Source organism: Cuculus canorus, chromosome 2 (assembly GCF_017976375.1).
Source record: "Cuculus canorus isolate bCucCan1 chromosome 2, bCucCan1.pri, whole genome shotgun sequence".
Taxonomy (NCBI): Eukaryota; Metazoa; Chordata; class Aves; order Cuculiformes; family Cuculidae; genus Cuculus; species Cuculus canorus.
Window position 1 is genome coordinate 128,441,033 of NC_071402.1, and position 15,406 is coordinate 128,456,438.

Below are 15,406 nucleotides of genomic sequence, written 5' to 3' on the forward strand. Positions count from 1 at the left end.
ACTTTTTCTGCAGGTCTGGACACAACCTGGGCTGCAGAGTTTCATACCGGTTGAAGCAATCCACGCTGGACATAAAACCAGAGGAAATGGTTCTGCAAGATAACTTTCCTCACTGCATTAGTACAAAGAGTGTATAAGGGCCTTATCAAAGAAAGCAAGAGTAAAATAAAAATTACTCAAAAATCCACTTCAGAAATACCTGGCTGAGGTTCATCACTAGCTCTGTAGGAGATGCAGAATTACAGTTTGTGGAGTGGAGAGGTATCTTGTGACACCTTAGGACTGCAAATGGTAGCTTCAGATACCAGATAGTGGTTCAAAATTGCAGTTCAGTATCTGCTCAGGAATGACTTGATAGAACAGACCATAACATCACAACATTTAATTTCTAGCATGGTAGTAAAAGTATGGGATGGTGCAAGGGAATAAGTGATTCTTCTATATCCAACACAGTAGTCCACTGCAATCGCCACTTTCTCATGCTTTGGAAAGGAAAAGGAGGATACACTCTCTATGCTCACAACGTCAGAAGCCTTGCTGTAACTTAGGAAATACAACCACACCACTTCTGCTGCTTTCCAGGGGGTGCTGGAAGGAGAGAGGTCTAGGCCCCATAGATCAAAAGACTCCATTGTTTAGGGTTGGGGCTTTTTTCTCCTTTTACTGCCAAGCCTGCAGAACGCTGAAAAACTGGCTGGTCCCTGCAGTAATAAAAGCCTTGAAAACACAAAGCTGGAATTCAAAAGACTTTGGAACAAATGTGATAAAGAAGACTGCTCCTACCTGAGACATAAAAAGAGAATCAGAATTCATAAATTCAACATAAATTACTGTAATATATGGATGTGGTAGGGGAATTCTAGGAAATTAAATTCTGTTCCATAGCTGCATACAGAGTTCAACCACGATGGAAATATTTTCTGTATGTTTTCATTGTTCATACAGTTGAAAAGGACATTCATTCCACTTACAAAGCTGCATGAAAAATAAAACTTTCAGTTTGCAGAATGTGACCAGCCAACATATCTACATCAATAGCTTGAAGTCTGGGAACCAAAATCCATTTTAACCTAAGTAAGATGAAGCACGTATTGTCCTTGATGCAGTTATTTCTGACTCATGCTGCTGTAGAAGCAGATGCTGGCTCAGATTCTCTCAGAGATAGTTAGTTGTTTACTAGGTCAAGCAATAGTCTTCCTCAAGGAGGTTACTTATTGAACTTTGTGCATAGGACTTAGATGATAAGTCCTTAGATGATAAGTCCTTAGTCTATGTTTCAGTATTTTAGGCTATGCTTGGCATTTCATAGAACCTCAGCCTATGAGAAACACACACATTTTGAATTTACAACAATCAACAGTTTCTTTGTGCAGAAAAGGGCATATAATATGTTTCAAATCTTTGTCTTGCACACTGTCCAATACATATTTGTTGCATTAGGACATATGATTTTGCCTTCAGATGGTCTGGGATGGTATGAAGGACAGTGAAGCAGATCAGATTCAGTAGGAAACCTAAATGCAATAAGCCATAATCACAAATAGTCATATTTATACGAAGATTTTTCTTGAGAGTGTGATTTTGAAAACAGAGAGAAAAGAGAGGATGATGGTTTAAGCCATTTTTAATCCTTTCAGATCCCAGTCCCAAGCAGGTTAAGGAGTCAACAGGAGCCTTTTTTAATTAAAGCTTAAAAATATCTAAAAGCAGACTGGTATTAGACTACCATATTGTTGTAGATATTACTGCACAATCTTTCTGCCTAAAATGATTCTAGTTAGCTTTCCTTTACTGTATCAAAATGACATCTTTAGCTCCTCTATAAACCTCCAACATGTTCCACAAGGTAGTTTTACATTCATCTAGAGAGACATTTCTGAAGAATATTTTTAGAACTTGTACTAGGCAGGCATACTCAGATCTCCAAGGGGAGGGAAAAATAAAAAAACAGCAATAAAACAATAAAGTTTTTGGTAGAACATAATTTGATTAGACTGAAGATGCTAAATTCACCCTAGTTTAACATTGTCAGCCTGAGGAACTCTGAGTGAACTTGAGTAGCTTGTTCAGGATGGCCTTTTCTCCCCCTAAATATAAAGTCATGAAAATGTGAATCAGTGTTCTGGAGGAAAAGAGTGAACTGGGTGGAATGAATCAGTAGCTGGAATTTCAGCAGAAAGTTATGTTCCTGGAGAGATTTGTTTGCCTGTGGAGGTGTTGTTTTGCTCAGACAGAAGCTTTGATTTGGAGCAAATAGTCCAGAGGGCCACACCAAGGTCTTTCTCGTCATCTCCCTATAAAGTAGTCAAAGAAAGATCAAAGACACAGGATAGACATATCTACTTCTGCCAGGGAACTACAATAAGCTGTGCAGAGCAGCTTCACAATTGCTCTGTTGTTCCCTCAAATGATCCCTGAGCATATACAGGATTGGCAGCTTATTTGTTTGTTTTCGCCTTGTACTATATTTGATTTGCTGTAAGGTATCTTTTATGTCCTTTAACCACTGAGTCACAGCATGTTGCTTTAATGATTTCCACATCAGTGTAATTTTGCTTTGTAATCAGTAGAAGGTTTCTTTTTTTCACAGAGATCCTTCCTAAAATCCAGTTTTAATCCTGCCACAAGCTGTAACCTGTGTCCTTCTAAAACTATACGCGGTTATGGCACATTGAGCTGGCTGACCACGTACATTAGTTAAAAATAACTGCATCCATGACAATAGCTGTTTTGATGAACTGGCTTATTGTGCAATGGGAACACTCTAGGAAAGCAGGCACGAAGAGGGACCACAGGCACAACTGGAAAAGCTTTGAGCTGCGAAGTGTCACTACAGTGCTGCATATATTTCTGCTGATAAAAAAACAGGTATATGAGTCAACACAACTTCTCTTTGTACCCTTAAGAAAGCAGACATAGATGTAAAACGAGCTAAGAGCTACTAGGATTTCCTGCCCTCTTTCTCACAACGCACTACTACTAGCAAGCATGTGACAAATCAAATTGTGTACCTGGGACCACAAATTTGTGCAGCTCCTCTCCTGCATCTTTAGATGAACTCTTTTTTTCTCTCTTAGGAGGTCATGTTTTATATCTTCCCTTATCTCTTCTCGTCTACTAAAATGCAGCTGCAGCCTTTAAAGTGTTTAGTATTGAATAAATTCTTACCTTCTTTGTCCAGAGAAAGGAAAAACAGATAATTGACCTCATTTTACAGAGAGACAGCAAACAAGGCAAATTTAAATCTAAATCATGAATTCCAAGCACCCAGACTAACAGTATTAAATTCCTGTGGTTTGCTACACTTACTGATATCATTGCTGTCTTACCCTCTAAATCCAGGCATAAACTCCAGGAATGCTGACAGCTAATATTCTTCTGAGGACTATTTCTTAACTGTGTATCACTCTGGAAAAATCTATGTGCCAGAGCTCCTTTAGTAACCATCACACATAAAGGACAACAGGTTAATACTGATACCCACAATGGTAGCAGCAGGAATCTTGCAATGACCCAAGAGTTCTCAATCTAAATGCTAGAAAAGACATGGGATTCTGTATGATTGTATTTATGCAACAGATTGTTTTGTTTCTATATTATACTTGCTAAAATTATTGTATAAAACCATGAATAACACCAAGTTTGCAAATTAAAACTTTCAAGAATGAAGAAATATCTGAACAAATTTTAAGACCAGAAAACACCTTATGACCAACTACTTCTTCCTTCTGTATAGCACAAGACATGATACTATCTGACAATTCTTGCATCAATCACATAACAACCAAGTAAGCAATATGTATTTTTAGAATGAAATCTGATCTTTATTTAAAGACTTCAAAACATGAAATCTATCACCTCTTTTATTCTAATGAGAAGGATTTTCCCTACTTTAAAATTATTCGTTTCAACACAGATTTTTTTTGCTTTATTTCCCAGGCACAGGCTCTCACTCTGCTCTTGCCTGCTAAATTAAGGAGCCTGGGAGAAACTGGAATCGAACCATGTATTAACTTTCTCTTGGGTAAGCTTCTTAAAATCCCTCACTGTGGGACAGATTTCTAGACATCATATATACATACACACACACACACACATATATATATATTCACCTCTTTCCCATTTTTCCATGTAAACTTATTCTTTCTTCCCTATGCAAAGGAATCATGACAGTATCTTTAACTACCTATTCTATTTACCCCTGCCTTACCAAAGCTACATCGGACCTACAGTCAGCAGGCTGAGAGTTCTCATCTCATCTCTTTCCCTGATGGCTTTGAACTAATCTATACACTATAGGGATTTTAAAATTGAATAAAATTTCGTACCCTCTCAGCTTTCTTTCTCCAGTTTCTTTTCAGAAAACCAGCCTATTTTACCCCTAGAAGTAATGAGGAAAATAAGGAACTCCTTATGTTTTAGAATCTCCTTCCCTGATTTCCATCAATAGACAAACAGATCTTCTGTGTGAGCTTGTTTCAGTCTGGAAAGTTTACTGACACCTATATACTTAAGATCATAAAAGGTTTATACCACGTAACAAGGATTTCTGCAGAATACCCATGATCCTCAGAGGCTGAACCAGTTTGGGTGCAGTTGTATAATGAGGCACTCCTGACCGGAGCTACTTAGCCATGCTGAGAGGTAGGGCTGACAAACCTGAACACAGAACCACATGCATACGAACATATTCCTTCTGCACATTATATACCATGTACAGTAATGCACTGTGTGGCACAGGCACACCTCTATTGCTTCAAATCCATGCCCAGATCCGCATAGAGAGAGCTCTGCTCTTGATAGCTTTCAAAGCCAACTGCCAAACAAAGCTGAAATCTACGTGCAGATTACATCTCCATCTGTCAAAAGAAAGATGTTTGCCTTATGTTAAATGGCTTGCAAGAGGGAATGAACTTTCTTCCCCCCTCTTTTGATATATATAAGCTTTTTCAGAGCCTGTGCTATGGACTTGGGTCATAAGAACCTCTTGGCAATCAATGCAGCCAGAATGAACATCCAACAAAACAGCTTCAGGATATAGAAATACTAATTTGTTGCAATTTATCATTCAAAAAAGTGTTGCAACATTTTTAATTCTGTACTAATTCTATGGCTACAGCAATGAGCTTGTGTAGACACAAAGGAACCAATTGCATCCCTGTGTTAAGACTGGAAAATTTGAAAAAAAAAAACCCTAATTCTGAGAAAAAGGGTTTAATATATCTATGTTTCGTACATCCAATGGCAGTGAAAAAGAAAAAAAAAGGAAAACCAAGACAGGCTTGTTCAATGAAATTCTTCACTTTCATTTTAACAGATTTCTTTTTTTGTTCAATTTATTCTTTTATGTCATAAATTTGGGAATCCTCCATGCTTTGTAATACTATAATCAATATTTGGTTTGAAAATCCCACACATATAAAAAATAATGAAAAAAATAATTGTTCATGCTTCAGGAACAGAGGGTATTACATAAGTGTACCTTGGGACCCAACTTATTAAATACTAAATTAATGTCCCTTTCGAGGACTACATATAAACATGCGCTTAAGGAACTGCTTGTACTGAGAGCAATGGGACTAAGACTTACGTCTAAATTTAAACCTGGAAAAGTGTCTCAAACAAGGATCCTTTTGTGAATGACAGCCTAACATTGAGATGAGTCCAATGACTAATAAGCACTCTTGGTTTGCAGTGATGTCAATGTAAGAATCAGGCCCGTAACCTTGAACTGTGCAAAAGCAGCAACTGAATATGCAGACAAAAGGCACAGAAATGATCAATCAGTGAATCTTACAAGTACAGATTTACTAGAGGGAAAAAAAGAAGAAAAGGACAAAGGGATTTCGACTGCCTTCTCCCCTCCTTTCCATTAGCACCCAGTAGTGAAAAATGCCCATTTATATCAGTAGACGCAATCACAGCTGCCTTGCCTGCACAGTCCCCCAAGGCAGACTGTACCATCCTTCACCCCTCACAGGATTTATAGTCTGCAATACTTGCAAGTCTTTAAGGTTACTTTTTTTAACAGTGCCCCAAATGCACTACTTCTAACTGCAAAAAAGGTTTGTGTGTGAACTCTGAAGGATTGTTTGGAAGGATTTACTTTTGATTTCAGATATTGATATGATATTAATTGGTCTGTGAAGGAATGGAAACACAACAGATGCTCACCAGCTTAGTGGCAAAGAGAAGAGTTTCTGTCAAAACAGCATATTTATTTGGAATTAAGAACATAATTTCAAATCTCCTGCTTTGCTGACACTCATATCTTTGGCATTTATATTTTCAATGTTTATACTACTGTCTTAAGAACACTTAAGTAGAACATTTATTTCCAAATAAAGTTTCATAACTTGGCAGGCTCATGCTCACTTTATAAATATAAGAACTTTAAATCCTTTTCCATATAAACAAGTGTAATATTTCCTACCAAAAGTGTATGATAGCCAAGAAGTTCAATTATTCTCAATCTATAAATCTGTGCAAGACAACACATCCAAAACAAAGCATCAACCCAGGCTTATATATTACAAATATATGTGTCCAGTAAAGGTAAATAAATAAATAGCCGCTAAGCATGAAATAGCAGTGACTTGCCAGGAAAATTATGTGAGAATATCCCATAGGTTCATTGGAATACAGCGTGGTGAAAAATGACAGGAGACCTTTCCTCCTAAGATTTCCACAGTTTTCTGCTGTTTTTGGAAATTAGCAAAATGTGAGGAAGAGAAAGACACCCTAAGTCGTTCTCTTGACTGGTATGCATGCAGCCCAGCAGGGAGGAGGCTTCCAGAGAGACCTGTTCAGTTCCTCCTCTCAGCAAATATCTGTGGAGATGGTCCAACAATGGGCATCACTGACGTAGGCACCTTGCCTTCTGCTCCAAGACACAGAATGAAAACAGAATGAAAAAAAAGTGTATTTTTCCAGCTGACACCCTCAATACACAGTGCCACTGATTGCACAGGGAGTGACTGCAGTAGTAGATGCTACTCACTGAGAATGAGCATAGTGTTGTTTTGGCCCAGATAATTTAAACTTTTTTTGATAGATCAGCAGCAAGAGATTCAGAGCAAGGGTTTAAGTGGGCTGAACCCTGTGGCCTTCACTGTTTGCATCAGCCTTGCTGCTGGGGTCACTGGTTTGGAAGAATTGACCCTTGGCTGCCCGTGAGTGAACCAGGATGCATCCACTAACATTATCCCTGACTCATTCAGCCATGAAGCTGGGAACACCCCAAAGCACACAATGTCCTCATACCACTCTTCCCTGGAGTTTGGCATCAGCCTGGTCCTGCTGGTAAGTTCAAGTCAGACAACAGATATGGAGTTTCTTAGAAAGTCTCCAAAGAAAATAGCATTGCATGGACTCAAAGTGAGGCTAAGCATAATTTAAGACCATGCAAAGTTCATTCCCACTGATGAGTCTGGTACAGCTGTATTAGATTCTGATAAATCTTTTTTAATGTGTGTAGCTGCAAGCTAGGCCTTGCAAGCCTGTTATCTTATGTGCCTTGCTCTCAAAGTGGAATATCCAAATACATTTGGCTAGTCAGGGAAATATTTCTCGCTCTTGAGATCCAACACTCTGAATCTCTACCTTAAATCAGGAACCTGTGAAGGAACTGGGCACTTAAAACTGAGGCTGCCTTGAGAGGACTTCATGGTTCTACCTTTTAAATCACATCTCAACAGCCAGAGCTCATTTGTTCAATCTGAATGCTCGCAAGCTCCTATCCCCACTTCTCAGGATTGTTCACCAAATGTCTTTCCAAAGGTTAAACTGGGAGGCCCTCTTCTGTCGAAATGAAGTATGCATGATTTACTGCACAGAAGAGCACTTAAAGCAGCACAGCTCTGGGAACTACTGGTTTAGGACAGTCAGCTCCAAGCACTGGATTTTCTGTCAGCTTGTCACAGCATTTCTTTCAGGGTTAGGTGTTGTGGGTTGTGGCCAAAGTGGTTCTTTCCTCCACAACTGCCTAAGCAAACCTGAAAACAAAAGCGGACTACTGAAAAAAAATCAGCACTACCCAATGCCACCTCCCTCTCCAGCAGCTGCAGGAGAGCTCAGTTTTAATCCCGCTCATTTTTCCTGTCCTCTGTCAGCCTTACAGATGGGTTGTTACAAGCACTCCCTGATACTGAAGGTTTGCATTTCCTCCAGCTGGGAAGGGATTTATAAACATTTCCCAGCTCAGTCTTCTAGCCACTGCATAAAATAACAGCTTGTCATCCACCCCCATCTGAGAAAAAAAAAAAAGGACTAAAAATATGGTAGTGGCAGTGGTGGGAAGGTGAACAGACAGCTGCTACTATCCATGTATTTTGCAAGTATTCTCATCACATCACAGAGTAGGGTCCTCAGGTCATGTTCTACTTAGAGACTGGCTCCCAGCAAAGTTTAGGATGGAGCTGTAGAAGGAGCCTTTTGAAGCGGGGCAGGTCATCTCAGTGCACTACTCAGCATTCAGGCAGCACAAAACATCTCATACTGACTTTTGTCCAGGGTTAAAGTGGAATTTTTGAATTGCCACCTGAAATCCATCTCAGCACCATTTTATCTGTTTAAGTCTTTCACAGGATCTGATTCTTTTTGTACAAGAGTTCAGACCTTTATTCCACCAACACAATGCAACCTAACAACAGTTCCTGCACTGGCACATTCAGGCATGAACCTGTAGAACATCACTGATCCTTTGTCCTTGCCATAAACAACGCAGTTAAAAGAAGAAAAAAAAGGGGGGGGGGGGGGGGGGGGAGGTGGATTAGTTGAAAATTTCATTGCAGATTTTATTAGCAATTTCTTTTTTTGCTCTCAGAAGTAAAGATTTAAACCAAAACACTCAGATTTGTTATCTCCTCTTTCTTACCCTGGCTGAAAAACTGTATTACCTCCATGTAAGTCAGTAAGGTGAAAAGTAGACATGGAAGAAGAATCAGACACCGAGACCCTTTCAAAATAATCCAAGCTGCAACTGAAACCATAAATAAATTGAGGAAGGCAGTGTTTTTGAGGTTGTCCCTTACTACTATTTCCTAAAACAACTGTGTCCAATATTTCCATATTCCTTTCTTCATAAGAGTGTTGCCCAAAGGAATGATGATAACCCACTATCATGGTCAGATTTCCTAAGAGACTCAGTCTGGAAAATATCTTTCATTGGAATTATTTTAAAGATAACGAACACCTGGTTCTTCTACTTGTGATAAAAAATAAAACAATTTTAAAATACTATACATGAAAAAGACTTTGAATTTTGATAATTTATTGCAATAAACCTGAGGTAATTGCATCATTACTAACCTGAATCTTTTGTACAAAGGTGTTGTTCATGAAAAGAAACTCAGGGTTCAAAGCCGTCATTTTTTACTTTTCTTCTTAATCCTTCCTGACCACAAAGGGACCGGACAGATTTCCCACTCCTGAGCCTCCCCCATTGTTTAGTGACAAGCTAGTTTTCCTCAAGATTTTGTGTCTTATTGTTGCTGTGGCACTACCTGATTCTTTGCATGCTGACAACAGTCGGCAGTTTTTCAGGTCTGAAGCTCTCTTTAACTATATGTAATTGTGCCTCATAGTTTGGGCTACTGGAAAAAAAAGACCTTGTGTAGACCTAGAAGCAGTACAACTACATGACAAAGTACGACCATTTTGGTTACTCATACAGTCTTTTCATAGTGAGATAAACTACCTTTCTTTAATAACAACAATGCTGCCATAGTTCAGTCTCTCTTTCCGATGAGTATATTTGAAATTGCCTGCAAATGCTGCAAAGGAAGCCATGACTACACAAAATCATTGCCTTTATATAAGGAATACTGAAAGACGGGATTCAAATTCTATTTAAGATTCAAATACAAATACCATATTACTGGCTCAGAGGCTGAAAGAACATCATATAAAAATAATATGTCCAAATAAGTAGAAAAGCATATTTAATCTATTAATGTCAAAGTACTTAATGAGCATGAACTAAGGCTTACAATATCTGTGTGAGGTTGCTGCTATTGTATCAAACTGATATATAATCTGAAGTTAAGATAAATACAGTCAGGTTGATGTGCCCAAAGTCTCAAACTCAGTCACCATCAGGGCCCTGAGCACATTCCCTCCTTCCTGTGGGTTTGACTCATTGGCCTCAGACCCAACTTCGACAAGCAGCTGTCAGGCCTTGAAATGGTTATGAAGAAATAGTTCTCTGAGTAAAAGCTGGAAGAAGCCTCAGCAGAAGCTCTGCCCTTTTCTTGGGAGGTGCATCTAAGCGGAGGGTCACCCTTGGTGCCTGTTGCAGGTCCACATGTGCTTGATCTTGAATCTCTGTGACTCTGAACCAAACCCTGACCTGGCAACTGGACGTTTAGGCTTTACGAATATGTTTGGCTCACAGTGGACCCCAACCCTAGTTACCACCAAGGAACTAGTGGAAGGAAACTAGTTACTCTCTTCTAGCTAAGGGCCTGTGGGATGGTGCCCTTGCTACATCCTGGCAGTCACTAGCAGGTCCAAATGGATGAATTAAACATCTATGCTTAACTACTAGACAACATGCCCTATAGACGTTTACACTCATGTCAACAAAAACACAAAATGAGGCTTGCAAAAATGGTTCTGGAAACCACTGATTACATGACCATAATTTCAAACAAAAAATTTGTTATATTCTCAGAGTGTTAAGGTATCTGATAAATTTTCATGGCAACAGTGGAAAGAAGTGTATTAAGAGTTGCAATATTTGGCTTCTAATCACTACCAGTAAGAACTTTCAGCATGCTTTGCCTTACCACTTCAACAGGGCTATTATACCCTTTAGCTACTTATTAACCTAACCAGCAGTGGCCAAAAACTAAAAAGGAAATAACATGCCCTGAGTTTCTTACTAATCTCAAATAATGCCATAATAATAGTAGCCAGTCCCAACAGGAATGCTTTCCAGTTGATTTTGCAACTAGAATACTCAAACAGTTTAGCGACATGTTTAATTGATGTTTTTCAGGAAATCAAGATAATTTTCTTTCAGCATATTTGAGTTCTTTTATTGATGAAAGAACCTGCAAATATAGCATTTCAGCTTCCCACTCACATCTCTCATCTTTCACATATACATACTATGCAAAGTCCTTATCCTTACAAAAACACATACAATGAAGAAATACCTCGTGGGATGTTACACTGACTTCAATAGAAGTTCTCATTTATATGTCTTACAAGACTTATAAGAAGAAATAATGGAAGCACAGGATCTGTATTTAGACTATGTGCAAAGTCAGCATTAAGCACAAGTCATTAAAGTAACTACTCTGTGCCCTGCTCTCCTGATCTAGACTCCCCCCACATGCTCCACAGTAACTGCGCTGACAGAAGACTGCAGATTGTTGAATGAGCCCAGGAGACTGGTTCACTGATGAGAGAATAATTCAAACTCCTAATTCAAAATCTTGCTGGATTGCCCTCTTTGTCAAAGGCCAGCCTAGCCTGGGCAGCTACAATGCTCATGGAAATACATAAGACTCCAGCCCTTGCCAGCACTTTGACATGTGATTAATTGTTAGCACAAGCAGTTTCATTGCAGTCCATTTTCAGAACAAAGCAATGTTTACCTAAATGTTGAAAAGCTGAGATTTTAAATGCTGTGCAACAGGAGGCTAGCAGTGTGACATTTCTGAATTTCCTTCAGCACCTGACCATTAGCAAATATCAGCAACGTCACTATACCAAGCAGCACTGAGAGTTGCAATGGCAGGTCACGTTATTTTTGGAGCAGAGTGCTTTGAAAAAGCCTGTTTCAATTTGCGAAGTATGCTGATGCAATACACTGCTGTTGTGCTGAGTAAACATGCTAGTTATGCTTTGCCTCATCCACCACATACTACGCAAGCTGAAATATCTGCTGAGCAGCGGTACAACAAACGTCATTAAATAAATGTCAGTGAACCAACAGCAACCACATAGTGGCATTTGGGATTTATTTCCTGATTTAAGTTGCGATGAATACTCCAGAACTCAGCAGCCAGAGTGTTGCAATTTTTGGTGAAAGGGGTTTCCTATTTTAAAGATAACAACCACAGGGGCATTACTGTTTCACATCTGTTTAACTGAACAGTGGCATCCTGTTTAACGTCTTCATGAGTGATCTGGATGATGGGACACAGTGTAACCTCAGTAAGTTTGCAGATAACACAAGAGGAGGAATGGCTGATGTTGAAGAGTGCACAAGGTTGTGCTGCCATCCAGAGGAACCTTGACAGTCTGGAGAAATGGGCTCACAGGATCCTTATCAAACTCAATATGGAGAAAGGCTAAGTCCTGCAACTGTGGAGAAACAATCCCATGCACCAGTATATGTTGGGTGCAACTCAGCTGGAAAGCAGCTTGGCAGAAAATGAGCTGGTGGTCCTGGTAGACACTGAGATGAACATGAGCCAGCAATGGGCCCTGCTACAAAGAAGCCTCAGCTACATTAGACAACGTATTGCCAGCAGGCTAAGGGAGATGACCCTCCTCTTCAACTCACCACTGGTGAGACCACACTTGGAGGACAGCTAACAATCCCCTGGTTCTATGGAAAAGTCTCTGTCCATGACGAATTGACACAATTGAGCCAGGGGCCTCTGTTTGTTCCTGGGGCAGGAAGAGTACAGTTATGTGTATCCTCTACTATCTCATCTTGCAACTACTGAGTATTTCTGAGCACTCCTGGAGGCATCTAGAATGCTTCCGCTGATGGCTGCCTTGTAGATGTATAAATAATTTCTCAGACCACAGGACAGATTGAGGGCTGCTGCAGGGCACAGCCTTATCTTGTCAGTCTCACCTCAGTGCCAGGGAAAGTCATGGAACAGGTAATCTTGAGTGCTATCATGAAGCACACGCAAGAGAACCGGGTGATCAGGCCCAGTCAACATGGGTTTACAAAAGGCAGATCTTGCCAAACTAACCTGATCACCTTCTATGACAAAATCACTCAACTACTGGATGGGGGAAAGGCTGTGGATGTAGTCTTCTTGGACTTCAGTAAAGCCTTTGACACAGTTTCTCACAGCATTCTGCTTCAGAAACTGTCAGCCTCTGGCCTGGACAGGCGCACACTCTCCTGGGTTGAAAACTGGTTGGATGGCCGGGCCCAGAGAGTGGTGGTCAATGGAGTTAACTCCAGCTGGAGGCCAGTCACAAGTGGAGTTCCTCAGGGCTCAGTACTGGGTCCAGCTCTGTTCAATGTCTTTATCAATGACCTGGATGAAGGCATTGAGTGCACCCTCAGCAAGTTTGCAGATGACACTAAGCTGGGAGGAAGTGTCGACCTGCTGGAGGGTAGGGAGGCTCTGCAAAGGGATCTGAACAGGCTGGACTGCTGGGCCGAGACCAATGGGATGAGGTTTAACAAGACCAAATGCCGGGTCCTGCACTTGGGGCACAACAACCCTATGCAGCGCTACAGACTGGGGGAAGAATGGCTGGAGAGCTGCACAGAAGAGAGGGACCTGGGGGTGCTGGTTGACAGCCGACTGAACATGAGCCAGCAGTGTGCCCAGGTGGCCAAGAAGGCCAATGGCATCTTGGCTTGTATCAGAAATGGGGTCACCAGCAGGTCCAGGGAGGTTATTCTCCCTCTGTACTCGGCACTGGTGAGGCCGCACCTCGAATACTGTGTTCAGTTCTGGGCCCCTCACCACAAGAAGGATGTTGAGGCTCTGGAGCGTGTCCAGAGAAGAGCAACAAAGCTGGTGAGGGGGCTGGAGAACAAGTCATATGAGGAGCGGCTGAGAGAGCTGGGGTTGTTTAGCCTTGAGAAGAGGAGGCTGAGGGGAGACCTTATTACTCTCTACAACTACCTGAAAGGAGGTTGTGGAGAGGAGGGAGCTGGCCTCTTCTCCCAAGTGACAGGGGACAGGACTAGAGGGAATGGCCTGAAGCTCCGTCAGGGGAGGTTCAGGTTGGATATCAGAAAAAAATTCTTCACAGTAAGAGTCATTGGGTACTGGAACAGGCTGCCCAGGGAGGTGGTCGAGTCGCCTTCCCTGGAGGTGTTTAAGGAACGGGTGGATGAAGTACTTAGGGACATGGTTTAGGGAGTGTTAGGAACGGTTGGACTCGATGATCCAATGGGTCCTTTCCAACCTTGTGATTCTGTGATTCTGTGATCTGCTCTGCTTTCCTCAGCTTTTACTAGTATAAACTCCAATTTAAAAGACCAAGGCCCTCTTAGTGTCACTGCTGTTTATTTTTCAGTATTGAAGCTGTCATTTAATCTAGAATCATAGAATAACTTAAATCAGAAGAGACTTTTGGAGGCCCTCTGGTCCACAGCATTTTTTTAGTATTTCAAAGAACAGGGATCCCACAGCTTCTCCAGGCAACCTGTTCTAGCATTGGATCACCCTAACTGCGAAGAATCTTTTCCTTGTATCTGGTAAGAATTTCCCCTGCCACAACTTGCACCATGGCCACCTATTCTTTCACTGTGCACTGCCAGGAAGACTGTGGGTCCATCTTTTCCATAGCTCATCATTAGGTTGTTGAAGACAGCCAGTGAATTCCCTTTGGCCTTCTCTTCTCCAGACCAAACAAGCCTAACTCTCCTAGCCTCTCCATTATATAGTCATTGTGCTACTGTTTCCCTGTGTTAAATATGGCACAGCAGTGTATGCTCTTTATTCACTGAAGATATTAGTAATATTTTATTAACCATATTTTCGATGATGCAAATCTGGCTAAGTGGGATTCAGCTGTCCGTGTCTTTACTACCCAGAGTGCTTAAGGATTGCTACCATGTTAATCCTGTGTAGCACAGGCAGAAGTCATTTTTTAAAGGCCCAATCCAGAATGTACTGAAATCAAAGTGAACACTTAGCCTTGGCTTTAAGTAAAGAGGCTCACGTTTTCAGATCCTTTACATCTTTTTTTTCACAATGAAAAAGAAAAAGAGGAGTTTTCTCAATTCAAAGTCAATCTGGTATTTTTCAATTGGTCCAACAAACACTTGGAAGGAGTTCCACTACATTATGGACCAACAGGAATTAAAGAGAAAGCAAGTTCTCACATAGAGAATAGATGTACTTTCACAATGTATCCTTAAGTCTTCAGATCCCTCAGTAGATTTCTAAGGTCCAAATAGAAGCAGATCCACTGCGTCGTAATATCTTATTACTCTACCTGATACTAATAACTACACCCATTTTCCCCATCACCATTGTTTCATGAAGATGTCACTAGTATTTCCTGTCTTTTGTACATTTTAAAGTAACAGCAATCATTGCTACCTGTGTGCATTAGTATAAGTCAACTCATGAGGTCCACCTCTAGAGCAAACAGGAGCACGGCAGGCATTATTCCTCCCTCTATCACACACGAGGGGCTTCCTCTCCAGCTACTTCGTGCATAAGTGACTGCCTATTCTGTGTGC